The following is a 20,074-nucleotide window of genomic DNA, read 5'->3' as shown; positions in this document are numbered from 1 at the left end:
GTGTTTTCAGTCACCGGAAATACATGTGCTTTGTTACTAAATATAGACCGTCATTCCAGCGGGTACGTATTAGATCGCGCCATGTTTTAGGGGATTATGTGACATGTAGCGCCACTGCGGCGTGGTGTACCAATTCAAGTCAATTCAAAACTTTATTGCTCATTGTGATTTACAAACAATACAGGAACCGCACCATCTCCAAATATTTTCGCAAAACTGATATAAATCATGGTCAAAGCTAAAAGAGGAACCTGTGAAACTCATTCATAGGAAACCATATTTAAAAAAGCGGGACAGTATTTTCTTGTCAGCCGTTTGGAACAGGCGTCAAATTCATCGTTGTGCTAATCTTAGGCGAATTTATCTTGTTAAATCAGATTTGATTTTCCTAATTATAATTTGCTACTCACGTGTAATCTAATGAAATAAGATTTGCACAACAGGATGAATTTGACGCCTTGTTCCAAACGTCTGACAAGAAAATACTGTCCGGTTTTTAGAATATTATTTCCTATGAATGAGTTTCGTTTCTTTTACAGTTTTGACTTTTATATCAGATTGTTGGCACAGGCCAACAATCTTATACCCAAGTGTCAAATAGGGTATCAAAAAAACACCCGTACTGCTGACCATGTGCTCACTCTTAAATGCCTTATCGATAAGTTCACAAGAAAGTTGGCTAAAGGTCGTCTGTATTGTTGTTTTGTTGATTTCAAGTCAGCTTTTGACACCATTAACCGAAAGGCACTGATCTTTAAGCTGCTTAAGTTAGGTATTGGAGGTAATTTTTTACGCGTTTTAGATAACATGTATTCTATAGTTTCATACATGGTTAAGTGTAATAACGGCTTAAGTGCACTCATTAATCCCAACGTTGGTGTAAAGCAGGGCGGTGTCCTGAGTCCTCTTCTATTTAATCTATTACCCAGGACTTGCCCTCGATTTTTAAAGAATGTGATCCAGTTAGGCTACACGATACAGATCTGAGCTGGCTAATGTATGCAGACGATCTAGTCATTTTATCTAGAACTAACGCTGGTCTCAATTGTGCGCTTAACAAGCTTGCTTCATATTGTGCTAAATTGGGTCTTACCGTTAATCTTGAAAAAACAAAAGTAATTGTCTTTAACAGAGGAGGGAAGCTTTTTAATTCAGAAAAATATTACTACAATGGTGTGCCAATCGAAGTTGTCAAGGAATACTGTTATCTTGGTATCCTATTTTACGTCTCTGGTAATTTAAAAAAAGCCTGTGAAAGACTTGTAGATCATGCTAGAAAAGCTCTTTTTAAACTAAAAACAATGAATATTCCTGACAATGTTCAATCGGCCTTGAAACTGTTCGAGCATCTAATCCAACCAATCCTAATGTGCTGTTGTGAAGTATGGGGAGCTTTTCATTTCAACAAAAGAAACCCAATCAACTTTTACGCTCTATGCGAAGTAACCCCAGCTGAAAAAGTCAATCTAAACTATGTTAAATATCTTTTGGGGGTTGGTAAACAAACATCAAATGCAGCAGCCAGAGGAGACATTGGTCATTTTCCCATTCTGGTAAAAATTGCCCCTCTAATTATAATATATTGGTTAAGAGTTTGTGATTCTGACAGTGCTAGCCTTATTCACAAGTCATACATAGACTGTCTACAAACCAACACAGATGACAACTGGGGGAATTGTGTTCGATCTCTTTTGTACCATTTCTTCCTAGAAAACACTTGGGAAAACCGAGGGAGTACCGCATCTGCCAATAAAGTGGCCTTTTCTCTAAGCAAACGAGCAATGCACTTGTACTCATCACAATGGTATGATTTTGTAAATGACTCTGTCTCAAACCCTAAACTGCGCAAATTTAAACTATTCAATTCAAATTTTTGTTTGGAGAACTACGTGGTCACAAATTGTTATAGTCGTAGCAAAGAATTTTCAAAATTAAGAGTCAGTAATCACAAATTACGAATTGAAACGGATCGTCATAAAAGACCAAAAATCCCGATAGAAAATAGAGTATGCCTCCTCTGCAAAAATTGTTCGATTGAGGATGAGCCGCATTTCCTCCTAGATTTGCTCGAAACTTGGGCAAAAAGGCATTCCTTTTTTTCCCAAATCTCTGACTTCACTATATTACAGAGTTTATCATATGATGACCAATTTAAATTCATCATGTCATGTAACCAAAATGACACTGAAGTGGGTAAGCTGGTTTGCAACTTTATTGCCTCCATGGTCGAGGAAAGAACTTTTCTGATGTCTGCTTCACTGTGACTTGGGTGTATATCGTGTGGCCTTGCCCGATCGGTTTTGGCTGCCACTCGATATCCTCCTGAGTCTAGGTTGAGGTAGGCATCGTCGTTTGAAATAACAGTTTGACCTATGCATTGTAGATTGTATTTTCAAGTTTAAAAAGTGACCGGCGGGGAGTGGTATTCTTTGAAAATAGCTCAAATTTTTCTCTCTCCTTTTATGTTATGTTATCATTTGTCAGTGTCTCTTTGTATTAATATTTTATTCCCGTGTCTGTCCTATGTAATTTTGTCGTTATACGGATGCAATAAATTTTGAATTGAATTGAATTGTCTATCGTTGTGTTTAATGTGCTTAATTCTAATAGCCCTTCACCCACTGGAACATCTCCATCAAAATCAACGGGGGTGACTACAGGTCCAGGTATGGGCGGCAGCGTTAAAAATGTTGATGTTAGTATTAGGAAAATGGCGCTTTCAGATCAGAGGTCGGAGGTCGAGCTCACTAAACCTCTCTCCCTCTAAAATGAAGCCTAAATTCCCTATTGCTCTTAATAATTTCATATAAATGAGCATTATTTACATGGATTTCATTTATTTTAAAATTATTAATCCATTTTTTTTTATTGTCAATTTTGGAATTTCAGAAGTATTTTCATTTTGATAGCAGTTGTTTCAGAATTATTAATATCATGAATCTTATTTGATTTCTTATACCAATTACACCCAATCAAAATGAATACAATTACAAATCCAGCTGTAAAATATAGATATTTATCAAATATTCTATTATTAGAAGGAGTAGAAATAACAATATTTTCACCATTTTTATTACTTATTTTTTCTTTTACAGCTTTTTTTATATTCTTGTGATTTAATTCCTAATTGCCGAGACCATTCAATTTGTTTCGGAGTTCTCGGTTTTTTCTTCACTTCTTCCACCTTGTTCATTTATTATAGAAATATTTTTACTTTCAATATTTGAAAATGTTATAACTCCAGTTGATAATAATATCATAAATCCACCTAATTGAAATGATAATTATCCAATCCATTTATTTAATTCAGTCATAACTAAATAATCATTTTTTAAATCAGCATATAATCTATTTTCATTTTGAATTGGCAGCATATAATTACATAATTTTCTATAACCTTTTACTACATTTTCTGCTATCGCATCATTAATTCTAGCTGTTCTCGCGGTTTCATAAATCTTAAATAATCTAATAATTTCATCTGATTTCATTGTATCTAATTCATCACATGTTAAATTTTTACTAATAAAACTTTTACTATCTAATATAATAAATTTATAATTTCTAGTAATATTTCTATCATAAGTTTGATTAAATTCATATGTTGGACAAAATAATACTATATTATCAAAATAGTTTTTATAAATAGTTTCTAATAAATTTAATATAAAATAAGTTTTTCCACAATTTGTTACGCCAGAAATTAACATATTATGAGGTTCAAATATAAATAATTCCTCATTCATTTATATATTTTTAATTTTACTTGATAATATCCATTCATCAAATTTATCTGGCCATCCAACCCATTTTACTAAAGAATATTTTTTTCTTTTAACAGTTTTTGTTTTTAATACAATTTTATATTCTTGTTCTAGATTTTCAGTAGTTAAACTCAATTCTTCTTCATAAAAATACCCATCAACTTCTTCCCCATCTAAATCTCCTAATTTAAAGACATATGATTTTGTTGTTATTACCTTTTTTATTTTATCTATTTCCCTAGTAAATTTTCGATCGTATCCTTTATCAAATATCTTTTTATATTTAGAAATTCTAACATTTTGACCAACTTTAAATTTAGGTTCACCAAAATCATCTGCAAGAAATGCCCCATATAAATTATTCCAAACAATTTTAGCATTTTCAGGTTTTCTAGCATCAATAGGTTTCATTCCAATAGAAGAATGATAAGAATTATTATATCCTTCTATCAATTTTGGAAAAACATCAATCCATTTAAAAGTATTATTTGCTGTAAAATATTTCCACATTCTTGTTCTTTATGTTCTATTAAATCGTTCAACAACTGCTGCTTTTTTATCCGATTTTGTTGAAAAATATCTAATATTATGATTTTCTAAGAGTTCATGAACAAGTGAATTATCAAATTCTTTTCCATCATCAAATTGTATTTTTTCTGGTTTTAGTTTATCATCCGAAAAAAATTTTCTTAAAACATGTTATGTTTGTGCAGCATCTTTTCTATAAAGTGGGAAGCTCCATACATAACGACTAAAAATATCAATTATATTCAATATCCACCAATAATCATCATTATCTTTCTTAACATTTTTCATATCAATTAAATCTCCTTGCCACTGTTGATCTACATAACTTACCATAGTTTTACGAGTTTTATATTTTCTAACAATTTTCTTATGTGTTGTATATGTTGGTTGTTCTAACATAAAATCATTTATATCTTTATATTTAACTAAATTTTGTGGGATTATCTTATCTAAATTATCTTGTTTTATTTGGCGCCATAAATTTTTTACAGAAGAATAATCAACCGAACTCTCAGGGTTGTAATTTAGATTTCTTAATTATTGTTCTTTAGTATTAGGAGTTTTTTTATCCCCCATTTATATATCGTTAAATTTAACTTTATATTTCTAATATTGAATACTATCTAATTGAGAATTTACAATATTTAATTGCGCGTCAGATATAATATAAATGTGCATTTTTAAAGTTAAACTTCCTTTTTTCTTTTTCATGAATAATTGTATTCCATCTTTAGTGTTCTGTAGTTTTTTCCCAGAACCATGTAATAAATTATCTTCAGTTATTCTGAAATCTAACCATAATGCATATTTATTGCCGGTATAATAATCAATTTGATTAATATTACAATTTTCAGATGATTTTACTTTTTCATTCATAAAATGTTTTCTGATTTCTGGCCATTGATCTATCATTCTCATTCCTTGACAAAATATTTTATTTGCTATTCCTTCGATAGTTATTTCTACTTTTGTTATTTCAGGATTATAATAATTATCAACATTTATTGCGCCATTAGAATATGTTGCAATGGTAAAAAATATTAATACGCCTTTAATAGATCTTCTTGGGAAGTTAATATTCTCATTAATTATTTAATCATTTGCATTAATAGTTACAGTTTTAAATTTATCAATATAATGATATGATGATGAAAATCCTTGATTGTATTGAGTTTGAATTGAGTTAGCAATATTTTCATCAGTTACTGTATCATATTCTAAACATATATTTGATAATTTATAACCCATATCTTTAACAACGCTAGATAATACAATTTCATTTACAGGAGCAAATGTTATTTCGAATATAACATCTTCTTGAATTGCGTATTTATATAAAGGTGCATTATTATTTATCAATTCAAAATCTAATGGAATTTTATATCTGCTTCCATAAATCTTTTTAATCAAATTATCTACGTCATTAGTTACTACTGCATTATTGGCTTCAGATCTGAATTTATTTTGGTTTTCTGATTGGATACCTTGAAATATCATATTATTTCTATTTTCTTTAGTTAACCATAAATCTTTGTAATGCGTAAATAAATTATAATCATCTAATGAGAAAACTGTTTCTGGACCAATCTTTATAGTTAATTTTTTAATCAAATATCTTCCAACATTATCAACAACATAATTATTATTATTACCAGTTACTTTTATATCAGCTGATAAATAAATACTATTTGGAACATAAAAAGTATTTTGTGTTAATCTAGGGATTCTAACATATAAAGTTTCATCGGGATTAATATTAGAAGGATTATGAGTAATTATATGATGAGATCTTTCTGCTTTAATAGCATTAGATATTCTAGAATTCTTAGAAGGACTTATATAACTCCCACTCATTTATTTAACAAAAAAATTAATTATTTATTTTTTATCATGTTTAATTGATATTTTTTGATATCATATTCACTAACTCAAAAATAATTGCACTTACAACTGAAATTAGAAATAAAATAATATGTTCAGCAGCAAAGTTAAGAATATTCCCAGCAGATTTCAATATAAAACCAACAATTGATGCAATAACTCCGGGTAATGCTGCAGCAGATTTTTTAGATAGTTCCCATAAATATTTTGCTAATTTTTTTTAAACCATCCTTAACTTTATCTTGTATAGAATTATCATCATTCGGGGGTTTATCTGGTTTATTTGGAGTAGGAGTAGATTTTAATGAATTTGACATTGCTAAACCAATTGTTGTAAATACCATAGTTACAGCGGTTAGAATTGAAAGAATTGTTATACCTTCTAACTTAAATAATAATTTTATTCTATCTTTCAATGATATTTCAGAATCTGGTTTAATCAACAAATCTTTAAAAATAATTTTTAATCTATATTAATATTATAATCATATGATTTTAATAATAATTTAATTTCTTCTTTCTGTACTTCTAAATTATCTTTTAAATTATCAATTTCTTTTTCTAAACGTAATTCTTTTTGCCGATATTCTATTTCATCAATTACTTGATGATCTAAATCAGACTTTAATTGTTCTATTTCTTCATTTGTATTATTCAATTTTTTTTTCTAAAAATCTAATTTTAATATCTCTTATACTTTTATTATATGCAATTTTATCAGCTTCATTTCTTATACTAATAATTTCTCTAATTGCTTCATCAGAAAATATATTTAAATCTTCTTATTCTTGATCTGTTGCATCAAGTAACCCATTTTGTAAAAGTTTTTCAGTTTGAACTTCGGTTGATTTAAGTTTACTAGTTTTGTAATTAATAACTTCTTTAGGAATTGTTTCTGGTTCTAAATGTTCATTAATTATCTTCAAAAAATCATCATTTCTTCGTTTAAATTCTATTCTATTTAGAGTTATCTCTTCTTCTGTAACATCAGTTATAACATCATTAATGATTTTCTTAATTCTAGATTGTTCTAATTTAATTAAAGTTGGTTTTGTTATTATTTTATCGAGACTTTTATTAGAAGTTATCTTAAAATAATAATCATCTTTCAAATGCCAATAATAATCACCATTTAAATATTTCAAATCTTTTACTAAATAATTCATACCTTTATTAGTTATATTGAAACCAGATTTTTTTAATATTGGTTTAAATTTATCAGTTAATTCTTCATATTCTAATTCTTTTTTTAATAAACCTAGATTTTCATTTTCAATATCCAATCTTGAACGTGCTTTATTAACATATTCATTAGTATCAGGTCTTGCTAAATTAGAATTATGTGCTGTTTCATTATCGTTACTAAAACTTGTTTCATCAAAATCAGGTGGTTGTTCATCACTTATACCAGGAGCGTCATCTAAAGGATCCAATGGAATATCTACTTTTGCCATTTATATAATAGAAAAATTAAAAATTAAAAATATAATATTCCTCCGATTACAATTCCTATACAAGTTATAGCTAATTTAGCATTTTCATGGGATTTATTATCATCATTTAGTTTAATTATTTCACCGTGTGGGTGCCATACGGCACCATTATCATGTTGAATATTGTGCCGTACGGCACCATCTTCTGATGTATTATAATCTTTTATTTTAGAATCATTATTTAATTTAATATTCTTAGTTTTAGTTTCTGTCGATTGAATATGTTTTTTATTTTTTTCACCTTCCATTAATTTTGGAGCAGTAATAATCTTTTTATTTATATCATTCAATCCAAATGAATTATATATTGTTGCAGTCTTAATTAGATTATTATAACCAATTATATTTCCCACCTTTATACTAAATCATTAGAAATAATTAATAGATTAGGGCCTATACAATAATTTAATCTTATATGTGATTTATCTAAATAATTTTGATATCTTACTATGTTTTCTGGAATCGATCTATTTTTATCATTATGAATTGTATCTTCAAATGATACTTTGAATTGTTTCTGTGTATCAAATGATGTATTTAAATTTCCAATTATTGGGGATCTTGTTTCAACTTGCGCACCTAAAATACATATCAAATAAGTTCTAATTGATTGATTTATTCTTTGTATTCCAGCTTTAGTAAAACCTTCACTATTTTCTAAAATAAAATTAATCCAACCATTATTATTGTCAATTTTATAATTATGATAAGCCCCAATTCTATGCATACAATCAATTCTTTTTATTTCATACTGTCCACCAAAACCTTGCAATTTACCATGCGCTCTAAAATCGGAATTAATATTTATATTAAATTCATTACATATTTTATAAAACTTAGATACATTAATATTATTATCCAATTCTTTAAAATATTTAGATCCGGGTAAAGGACATTCTAATTCATTTAATATTATTCTGATTTGAAAATATGTGTGAAATCTAAATATTGTGTGAATTAATTTTAAATCAGAATAATTCAAATTTGTATCTAAGTTATTTGAATGATCATTCCAACTTATACCACAACCAGTTGTTGCACAATAAACAGCAAAATTTAATTGATTCTGCCAATAGATTTTACTTTATATATATGATATTCATCTGGAGTAAAAGTAACTTCATATGTATTGAATATATTTTCCATTTTAGAAATAAAAAACTGTGATTCAGTAACATAAATTTCTAAATTAGTTAATGAATTTAAAACTAAATTTTTATATGTAATATTTTTGTTAAAATCTATTGCAGGAATATTATATTTAATTGATTTTTTATATTGGAAAGCTTTTGGAAACCCCATTTATATAATAAAAAATTGATAATTTATTAATTCTTCTAATAATTTACCTTGTTCTTCAACTGTTATATGGCCATTTAAACTTATTATATAATCTAGTGTATTCTTCAATTTATTAATTTCTTTTATATTAGTTTAAATTTTTTCTTTATGACTTTTTATATTTAATTTTTAACTTATACCAGTTAAAACACTTGAACTTAATCGTAGCACACCAATTGATATAGCTAAAGGTGTTAATGGACTGAATATTGCTAGAAATGTTATTACAGAACTAATCGTAACTGAACCACTGATAATAAAATAATATATAGTTATACTTTTTAAATATTTTTTTTTGTTTTTTATCTTTAAGTCACTTTCAAATTCTAATATCTGTTTTTCTAAATATATTTTTAATTTAGTTTTATTTATATCATGAGGAATAATATCAATATTATCAACTTTATCATCCATTTATTTAACAAAAAAATTAACTAATTAGTAAATTTATACGCTACAAATATAACAATAACTGTTCCACCTAAAATCCAAATTATTTCATATTTCTGTTGTTCTTTACTTGGTGTATAATAATCTGATAATTTAGGTTTATATAGATGTAATTTTTCTTCATTTGATACTGCATTATATAAACTCATTGCATCATCAACTGATTGAAAATCTCTATGTGAAATCTTCTGATCATATAATTCCTTGCTAATATAATCCATATAGTTTTGCCTCTTTTCTCTATATTCTTCTGCAGCTTATATTTCTCTAATGCTAAGTTATGTCTTTTTTGTTCTGATAATGATCCATTTTCATCAATATGCTTAAATAAATAACCACCACCAGTAAATGCTAAAGCGTTAACAATTGCCGATCCTATAATAGTTATAACTGCAGAAGCCATTTATTTAATGAAAAAATTATGCACTTCTTATATGGGAGGAATATATTTTTGTTTTTCCAAATAATCAATAGTTAAATTAGATAAATAGTTAAATTAGATAAAGTAACTGCTAATGTTAATTTTAAAATATCATTTATATCAAATCTATCAACATTAACACTTTCCATTTTAAATACTTTTTTAATACCATTGAATAACCAACAGTTCCAACTGATAGTACGGCTCCATTATATAATCCAGTTATTATCCACTTATTATCACTCATTTATTAATCAAAAAAATTACCATCTTCAAAATATTTAGTTATCTTAGTGATGATTATTTCAACATTTATTTCATTACTAGTGTCATTTGTATATATTTCAATTATTTTTTTTTAAATATCATCGATAATAAAATCTTCATCTAATTCATAAAATCTTAAAGATTCTCTAATTAAATTAGTAATCTTTTCTACATTTAAAGTTTCTTTATCTATTGTTTTTTCATACTCAAATGTTGTTTCATTAGAAAATGCAATATTTTTAATATGTGTATGTATATGTATCAGTAATGTTAAATTTCATTTCTTTCTCACGTTTAAAATCAAATCCAAAACATATGCTCGGCCCAACAGTTATATTCATTTATATATCAAAGAAATTACTCTTTACATCTCATAACTAATTCGTAAATTACAGGAAAGTTATTCAAATCAATTAAGTATCCATTGTGATTTCTTACTTCTAATTTGAAATTATTGAAATGTGGAATACAAGGTTTAAAATCACACTCAGCTAAATTATAATTTATTTGAGTTCCAAATTGTTTAACGTTCTTCAATGGTAAAATATCTAATATACTAGAATTACAAATTGTATCTTAAGTTGCTTCAAATGTTTTTGTAGGATCAATTAAATTGCAATAAATATAAAAGTGTGTAAAAGTCATTAAATTTGTATAAGTTTCGATACTTGAATAATCTCTATCTGGAAGAATTCCGAATAGTTTAGCTAAAGGTTTTCTTACTAGAAATCTATGTTGTTCATTAGTTAAGTTTATTCTTATTTTATTCGAACTATCACTTTTAATAAATTTAATTTCAAATCTAGCAGCTGCACCCATTATTAAACGAGCTCTTCTATTAATTTCCTGCGCTAATGTTTCTAAATAATATAATCCTGGTTTTAGATAAAGATGAAACCATTTATTCAAATTTCTAACATGAATTTTAAAAGCTAAATGATCAAGACTTTTATTCGATATATTATGAAAAGAATTACATAAACTTACATTAACTAATTTTAAATCAACACAATTCTTAAATTCTCTATCTAATTGTACTAGTAAATTATGTGATTTATAATTAGTAAGTCTTCTAGAATCAACAAATATTCTGTATTCTTTTAATTCTACCATTATTTACAACATAAAAAAATTACCGCTCATCACTAAAAATTAATTTTAATAAAATTGTTCCTAAATAAATGGATGAGAAGATAACAGTGAAATTTGTGGTGAACTTCTAAGAAAAAGTAATATGGCTCGACATATGAAAAAACATGATGAAAATTATAAACCCCCTAAAATAAAATGCCCAAATTGTAATAAATTATTCTCAAGAAATTATGTTAAATAAAAAACATTCAGAGAAGTGTAAAGTTAATGACACAACGGTTAATGTTGATAGTAACGAAAGTAATAGTAATTCTGTTGAAGTTGAACCTGAAATTATTTGGAAAAGACCTTTCTTATTCTATGATAAGGATAATATAAAAGATCATTTCTGTGAGCCTTGTCGAATAAAATATAACCCTGAAAATATAGAAGATTGGGAGAATCATCAATTTCGTAAAGTACATATAGATAAAATTTCTAATAAATTTGAAACAGAATTCAATGAAAGAAAAAATAGTTTATTAGAAAAAATAAAATGTGAGAAAACGTTACCAGATAATGAAGAAACAGTTGAAAAGTTAGAAAAACAATATTATGAGTTAGTAAGAAAAACATATTGTAAATATTGTAAATTGATTAGAGTAATTTAAATCTACATAATAGAACAATAAAACATAAAGAAAACGTAAGTAAATACCAAGAGCTAAATGAAGATCTATTACCAAGAAATGATAGAAAAAATGCCCACAATGTATTTATGAGTACTTAAGACAAGAAGGTCCTGTGATATTTTGTAATGAATGTGGATGGCAAAAGAATTTATGGGGTGATGAAAAAACTAGAGATATTCTTATAGAACCAAAATCAAAATATCTAGATGAAATTTTTAAGATATTTTCTATAGAAGATCATACACCAGAATATAAGCAATGGCTTGAAAAAATGAAAATGATAGAAAATAAAGATGGTGAAATAACAAAGATATAATAAAAACAATTATTCCATCAACATGTAACACAAAAGAAAAGAAAATGTATTTATATTTATTATTCAACGATTATTATAAAAAACCTAAATTAACAGAAGATATGGAAAATATAAAAGAAACATTCAAAAAAATATTAAGATATTATATGGATAATAGAATAACAGATTCAATTAATTATGAATTCTTTTTAAGATGTAACAATATTGTAAATTTTTAAAACCTCGATATTATAATTCCATTTGATGAATTAACGAACAAAAAGAAACAAAGAGAGCGAGATGAAATGTGGTACAAGATAGAACTTTATTTAAATGAGAAAAATGAAATGGAAGAACCTAAACAAATTATACAAGAACAATTAAATGAAAAAGAAGAAACCAATAGTGATTTCGAGTTTGATGATATTGATTTTATGTTTTAATAACCATAAGGTAATGTTTTTATTCCATCATCTAAAATATGCCTTTTATCATTCAAACTAGTTTTTTCAACTTCATTAATGTACATCTCGTGATCTTCTGATCTTAAACAATTCATTTTGTGTTTCATTACAATTGAGTTATATAAACACTTTATATAATCTTGAAATTCTATATGTTTATCAACCACGTGCTTTGTTATTCCTTTTAACTTTTTAGCTTCATGATCCTTTGTTCTATAACTGTACATTTTACTTCTTATCCCAACAAATTCAATCATTTCATCACCCCCTAATTCATCTTTAAACTTACCAAGAATCTTTTTATTATCATTTCTAAATAGTTCATGATCTTTGGGATAATTGCTAAAATCAAAATAATGTTTTAATGTTTTTAAGTCTTTTGTTATATCATTTGTCTTGATTTTTAGTATGTAGGCGTCAGTATTTTTTTAGGATTAATGGGAACCCAGAATTGAATGTTCCATCATCTGTTGATAAATCATAAACATAATCTGTTGGGTTATATATTTCGAATAAATCATTAACTTCTTCTGTTAATTCTTTTTCTACTTGCCTTAAATTAAAACAATTTGGTTTAGATTTAATTAATTCAATATTCATATTAAAACCTAATGAATTTCATTATATATTTAACCCTGATATTGCAACTTTTCCTTTCTGTGCAAAGGTTATCTTTTTATCCTTTGTAAATTTTTTAGTGCCATCTGCAGCATAGAATCCAATGAAGAACCATTTTCTTAAATCATATTTTGCATTTAATACATAATCTGGCACTATCTTTTCTTTAGTTGAAGTATTACTTTTCACTATTGCATGAATATAGAATTCATCATTATATTCTGTAGCAAAATCTTTAGGATTATTTACAAATATTCTATAAACCGCTGATGATTTCATATGATCCACGATTCTAAATATTTTATGTGAAAATTTCTTAATTCATTCTAATAATTTCAAGTCTTGATTGCATAAATACCAACGATATTGAGTGCGATTAACATAATTATACACACCTGCTGAACCATCTCCCATAAAAAATCCTTTGATAAAATATTCTTTTTCTTCTAATGTATCGGGTTCTACATTATAAATATTATCAATTATTTCATAAAATGACATATGATTCATTCTTTGGAAAAAACTTTTATGTAATAATTCATCTCCAATTTTTATATCAGTTGGTTTTATTTCATCACCATTTCGTTTAATTAAACTATGATCTTCTGTAACATCTACAAACCCTAATTTAGTTCTAACTCTATAGATTTTCTTATTTGTTTTATGCCTAATAATATTCTTTAATTTTTTCCATCCATTTCTTGTCCAAACATCTATTAATTCATTTATTTGTATTAATTCTTTTTCACCATATGAAATATAACATTCATTTTGTTTTGGAATTATTTCTGAAATTCTTCTTACCAATATTTTTCTATTACATTTAAATAATATTGGGGTGTCAGCTGTTACAGAATCAAAATATAATATTTCAATATGCTTTTCCCCAAAAAGTGGTTGTAAAACATTATAATAAAAATCATACATTAATAATTTTGATACTTCTAAAACAGTTGAACCAATGAATATAGGTTTATTAGATTTCATTGACGTTCTTTTTAATTTAACTGCTGTTAAATAATCTTCAAATCTTTTATTTCCTAAATGTCTAGGACTTGATTGTAAATGTCTTAATCTTTCAGAATTATTTACTAATTCAATATCACTTCTATTTCTAATATTTTCACATGTTTTACCATAAAAACTATTATTCATTAATTTGAAGAAATCTTTTTCAAAATCTGTTTTTGATATTTTTGGTATTAAAATCTATATATTTTTCTAACCTCTTCGAATGATTAAATTCAATAAATCCATGTACTTTCTTTAATTTCATTCCTTGTTTTAGATAAAATTTTAACATTCTATAATGAACAATATTATCATATTTATCATTTTGAGTAAGTATTAATTTTTCTGTAAAAACATGATCTTTCGGTTTTATTTTCTTCTGGTATTCACTTAAATAACCATCATCTACAGCTAAATTTTCTGGACAATATGGTAAGTTTCTTGTTTTAAACTTTATTTTATCAGGATATTCTAAATCAACTACAAAGAAATAACCAATTGGTGCTTCATCTTTTAAACTCGCAATTGCGCTTTCCCAATCAGTTTTATCATCATTTTCAACTTCTGTTAATATAAAAATTTTGTGTGGTTGAGGTTGCATCATTGCCCAACCATATAAATTATTAGCGTCAATATATAATAATTTATATTCATCATTTGCTTTAAAATGTCTATCTCCTATAACACCACTAATTCCACCTCTAATTGATTTTTCAAATAATAGAACCATGTCTGGTTCTTTTAATAAATCCAATTCTACATTTGTATATTTTAAACCACATTGCCAGGTTAAACCAGGAATTGAATAACAATAACAAGGATCAACATTAAAATGATTCAAATTAACTTCTCTAAATTTTTCAAATATGTCAGCTAATATCATAACATCTGATTTTAAATACAAATCTACTAATTCACCATGATTTTTTATCTTAAAGTGATTCCAAATATTTAATGTTCTATTAAAAACTTAATCTTTCACATACTCCTTTTTTAATTGATCATAAAATTGTCCTTTTAATAATTCTGTTACATTAAAATCATCATGTGTTTTATAAAATGAATAAGGAATTGCGCCTTTATATCTCAATAATTCAAAATCTTGTTCATTTGGGTAATAATGTCGAGTTATTATAAAATCATTATCAACTAAACTTTATGCTAAATTATCTAATGAACTTGCTAGAAATCTATAAGAATCTAAAGATCTAATGCATCCAAATTGAAATGAAATGTAATTTTCAGATGTCTTAGCTAATAGTTTAAAATCATATTTTCTTACATTTGCGCCATTCATAGCATTATATTCTTCTATTTCTTAATTAATTGTGCCCAATTTTCCTGATAACTGTTTTATAAATAGATGGGTATCATAACCCGATAAATTATGAAATAATATTGGTACGAAATTAACTTTCTTAGTTTGTAAATTACAATCTTCATGAGCAGCTCCACGATATTTTGAATTTAAATGATCATGATCTCTAACTTTTTTATCAAATGAATGAAAACGTTTTTCACAGTAACAACAATGAGTTGAGTAATTAAAATCAATTTCATCTTCTTTTGTCATAACTATTCTTTTATTTTTGTTTAATAATTTTGCAAAATCACTTTCTAATTCAATTATTTTGTTTATTAACTACATCTTCACCTCTAAAAGGAATATATTGACTTTGATATAATTCAGGATAATTTGATTTTATGTAAATTCCATAAGCAGCAGCTCTTTGATGAACTTTTTTAATTGTGTTTATAATTGGTGGATCTTGAATTATATCTTCATTTAATTCATTTCCTTTATCCATTGATTTTAAAATTTGCTTTTTATTATATATTTCTTTTCTATCTTGATTAGTTAATTCGTTATTTAACGATTCAAAATCCCCATAAATTACAAATGGAACAATATTTTTAAATTTATGATTAGTAAATTTCAATTTATAATCTTTTTCTGTTGGCATTATTAATTTGCAAAAATCTTTATTATCACATAATTCTTTATGTTTTAATAATGTATTCTCAGTTCTAAATTTAGATAAACATTTTCTACATAGATAAATCTTATGATGACTGTTGAAATCACTTTCTGTTCTAAAGAATAAATCAATTTGTTTTAACCACATATAATGTTCATTTTCATCTTTTTTGTAATATAACAAATCTATAACATTTTCATCATCATAACATTCTGTTAAATATAAAGCTTCTAATGTATAATCTTTAATATTTTCACCTTTTGTCTTTGGTAATTGTATTAATTCGAATACATTTATTTTTAAATCATTATCTTTTTCTATTTTAGGAATCATTTTTATAGTTACTGGATATTGATCAATTTTATGTTTTTTTTCATATTTCTGGTAATTTGTTGTTCTATAAACATTTTCCTGAGTTGGGTGTAAGCGACTAATAATTGACCATAGAAAACATTTATTATCTTCATTTTGAATATTTAGTACTGCTTTTGTTGTAAATGGTAATTTGATATAACTTGATGCTTTAATATCCTTTTCTGTTATAAAGTTTGAATCATTTTTAAACATTGTTTTACTTTTTGATGTTTTAATCATTTTTGTATTATAAACATTTAAATCTAAAAATATAATTTCATTCAATGTTAAACCAGAACCCTCAAAATATCTTTTTTCAATATGTCGTTTAAATTCATTAAATATTTTTTCTAACTTCTCTTTTATTTGCGTTTTTGAAATTATTTCTTCAGAGAGTGTTTGAATATCATAATCCATTTTATCTTCTGACTTTAAAAAACTTACTTTTTAGAAATACTAATTTTTGGATATTCAACATCTGTTACCAAATCTAGTATTTTTTCCATGAATTCAATAAATTTATTATAATCTTCTATTGTTGTACCTTTAAAAAATCTAAATATAATAGCTGCAGGACCAATTTTACTATATAATGTTTCTGAAATTTCAATTGTATCTTTTATTTCTAGTGAATCGATATAATTTCTAACATTTTCCATGTAAGGTTTATTTGAAATGGATTTAGTTTTTGAAGTTGATTTTTTTACTTGTTGAGGTTTATCATCAAAATATTCTGATCCTAAAACATTTTTATTTAAATTTTGATAGTGTTTTTGTGATTCGAGATGTCTATTATAATTCCTTTTTACTATAAATTCATTACAAACTTCACATTTTATTTTATCCACATTCATATTTTCTATTCGTTCTTTTCGTTCATTGGAATTTTCGGGGGTTATAAAATCTATTACATTTTTTATATGATTTGTAGATTTTTCATGACGCGATTTTTGATATTTATAAATGTACTTTTTACAATATGTACAATAATATTTATTTTCATTAACATCAATTTGTTCAATGTGTTGTTCACTCTCTCCCATTTATTAGGAAAAAAAAATTACTTGTGGTGATGAGTGGTGTCTCGACCTCTCGACCTCTGATCTGAAAGCGCCATTTTCCTAATACTGACGTTAAGCGTCTCCGTTTTCGCTCTAAAAACAAAATGTTAATATTTTAAACATCAGCAGTTATTGGTTTCCATAGACAAGTGGCTGTCCAATATCAATAGTAGATAAAACCCACAATAAAAGGAAAAAACTATCTTGTAGCTTAACGTTTCAACTCAATTCTATGAGCCATTTTCAAAAACTGATTTATTGTACAGTTAGAACAATACAAAAAATAGCAACAAGGTAACTAAGTGATCCCTATAGCTGTTAGTATATAGTGACTAAGGAGTTTATTTTGGGGGGAGAAACCTAAATTGGAATTGACTGTGAAGTCAGAGTTTTTTTAGAATAATAGCTGACTCAAGGATTCGACGTTTATATAAATCAGAACAAGGGTATATCAACTGGCTAGAGGAGAAGTCAAAAATATGGCCAGTTTCAAATGTGTGTGAAAAAATAGCACTCTGTGGTTTGGCATTTACGACGTCTTTTTGGTTTTCTTTTGTACGTATATTCAATGATCGTCCTGTTTCACCTATATAGAATTTATCACATTTACCACAAGGTATTTCATAAACTCGGCAGTCAATAGTATTATCTTTAGGTTTATAGGAACTTAAGTTGTTGATAAGTTTATTACTATATTTGAAAACTACTCCAATATCACACTCAAAGGTTTTTTAAACCGACTAAGGGAAGGAATATATGGGACAACTAAGCATTTTTCAAACTTGTGGGAACAGGAAGCCTCATTATTTCTGGAAATACCGAAAAATCTAAATCTAGCTTTCTTATGGGCACGATTCAAAAAATGTGTAGGGTAAGCTAATTTAGACAAAGGTTCAAATATATGTTTAATTTCATCGTGCAAGAATTCATCACTACATGTTTTATAGGCTATCAACAGATTTGAAGCGACTCCAAGTTTGATATTTAATTCAGTAAATGAGAAGAAATGAAGATATGATTCAGCATGAGATGGCTTCCGATAGACGGAAAATCTTAACATGTTTTGGCAATTGTGGATTAGAACATCAAGAAAAGGGATTTTTCCATCAACTTCTAATTCAAATGTGAATTTCAAACTGGGATATAAGGAGTTGAGATAATATAAGAAGGAATCGATGTTAAAATTGTCGTTAACAAGGCATAATATGTCATCGACATATCGAAACCAAAAATGTGGTAAAATATCATTATAGAGTGGGAGCAGTTCCGATTCAACATGTTCAAGGAAAAGGCAGGATAAAATAGGTGAAAGTGGGTTTCCCATACTCATGCCATATATTTGTTTGAAAAATGTTTCATCAAATTGGAAGAAAGAACTTCCGACACATAAGTCAATCAATTCAAAAATACAATTAACTGGCATATCAAAACTGCTAGAAATATCAGGTAATTTCGCATCAAACGAAATAATTCACAGCCCTGAGGATTATAATCTTTAAGTCTGTCCATTAGATCAGCACTATGTTTAAGATGTGATTCAGAAAACGTACCGAGTAATGGTGATAATAGTTTAGCAAGGTATTTGGATAGTTTATATGACGGCGAGTTCCGTGTAGAAACAATGGGTCTCAGAGGGGTCCCTTCTATATGAATCTTAGGTAAACCATAAATATAAGGGAGTGATGGTAATTTCGAAATGAATTAAGAAAGTTTGTCTTTAACATCGGGATATCGATCTCTGATGTTATTAAGCTGGCGATTGTAGGTAGATTGAAAATGGTTTAAAGGATTTTTATCAAGTCTTTTTATAGATAGAGGAATCACTGAGTAAAGTTTCCATTTTCTGTTTATATGTAACAACGTCTTGTATGACTATTTTTCCGCCTTTATCAGCTTTAGAAATACGAATATTAGTTAATTTCTGTAATTCACTAATAGCTATTATAAGCCGTCTGGGAAGATAATTATTAATATCATTAGAAAGATGGTTGAATATATCACCAATGTTCATAAAGATGAAGTTCCGTTCAATGCTTTTATCAGGTAGATAGTCCATAGTAGAAATAAAGTCAAAGAAATCTTTTTTCGTGTGAGGCATGGAGAAGTTCAATCCATATCCTAAAACTTGCATTTGATGTTCTGTCAATTTAGTGGAGGATAAGTTAATCACATTTTCCGAGTTGCTAAATTTGGTCCAATAGCTTTTTCTTGATGAGGTGCGCGAGTAGATCTTCATAATGTGATATCTTTTTGTTTCTTTGAAATTTTTGAACTGAGTCCCATGTGATACCCATGTACATAGTACACCCATGAGTGATGTCCAGATGAAAACATCGTGTATTCTACCTTTAAGATCTCTCCGAGCCATACGTAACTTGTAGAAA

This window comes from Tubulanus polymorphus, chromosome 4 (genome assembly GCF_964204645.1).
Source record: "Tubulanus polymorphus chromosome 4, tnTubPoly1.2, whole genome shotgun sequence".
In the NCBI taxonomy this organism is placed as follows: Eukaryota; Metazoa; Nemertea; class Palaeonemertea; order Tubulaniformes; family Tubulanidae; genus Tubulanus; species Tubulanus polymorphus.
The sequence above is the reverse complement of the archived record's forward strand: the minus strand, read 5'-3'. Positions refer to the sequence as shown.